Genomic DNA, 1103 nt, shown 5'->3' on the forward strand with positions numbered 1-1103 from the left:
TTTTTTGTCTTTTTATTTTGAGACAGAGTGTGGCTCTGTCACCCAGGCTGGAGTGCAGTGGTGCGATCTCCGCTCACTGCATCCTCCACCTCCCAGGCTCAAGCGATCCTCCCACCTCAACATCCTGAGTAACTGAGACTATGGGCACGTGCCATGTGCCACCACGTCCAACTAATTTTTTTTTTTTTTTTTTGAGATGGAGTCTCGCATTGTCACCCAGGCTGGAGTGCATTGGCCTGATCTCGGCTCACGGCAACCTCCGCCTCCCGGGATCAAGTGATTTTCGTGCCTCAGCCTCCCGAGTAGCTGGGATGACAGGTGCCCACCACCACGCCTGGCTAATTTTTTGTATTTTTAGTAGAGACAGGGGTTTCACTGTGTTGGCCAGGCTGGTCTCAAACTCCTGACCTCATGATCCGCCCGCCTCGGCCTCTCAAAGTGCTGGGATTACATGCATAAGCCACCAAGCCCAGCTAATTTTTGTGGTTTTAGTAGAGACGCGGTTTCACCATGATGCCCAGGCCGATCTCAAACTCATGAGCTCCAGCAATCCACCTGCCTCTGCCTCCCAAAGTGCTGGGATTACAGGCATGGACCACCGTGCCCTATACCATTTATCATTTTTTTGTGGCGAGAACATTTACAAACCTGTCTTCTGGCTATTTTGTTATAGACAATAACTTGCTACCCAATATCTTTGCCATCAATTCATTTTCCGCCCAAAGCAGTCAGTCATTTTCTGTTTCTTGCTCCCCAAGACCCTGAACTGATACAGGTTAATACTCCTACAATCACTAGCGCTTTTCCTAACTGACCTTGCTCAGGGTCTCTCTCTATAGAAGACACCTGCATGTCTTGATCCATTTGCTCTTAACAACAGTGCTATCAGATTCTGATATTAAACCCTTTTACAGAAGAGGAAACTGAGGCACAGAGAGGCAAATTACTTGACCGAGTTGGCCTAGGTAGTAGGGTGCTGAGCTGGGATTCAAAACTTGGAAGCTTGAAATTGGGAGGCTGACAACCAGGAGCTCTAAGAACAGGTTCCTTCTCTGTCTCGCTAGTGAGGCTCATTATCGCTCCTGTGTCTTTTTTTTTTTTTT

This window comes from Colobus angolensis, unplaced genomic scaffold, assembly GCF_000951035.1.
Source record: "Colobus angolensis palliatus isolate OR3802 unplaced genomic scaffold, Cang.pa_1.0 Scaffold96, whole genome shotgun sequence".
Taxonomy (NCBI): Eukaryota; Metazoa; Chordata; class Mammalia; order Primates; family Cercopithecidae; genus Colobus; species Colobus angolensis.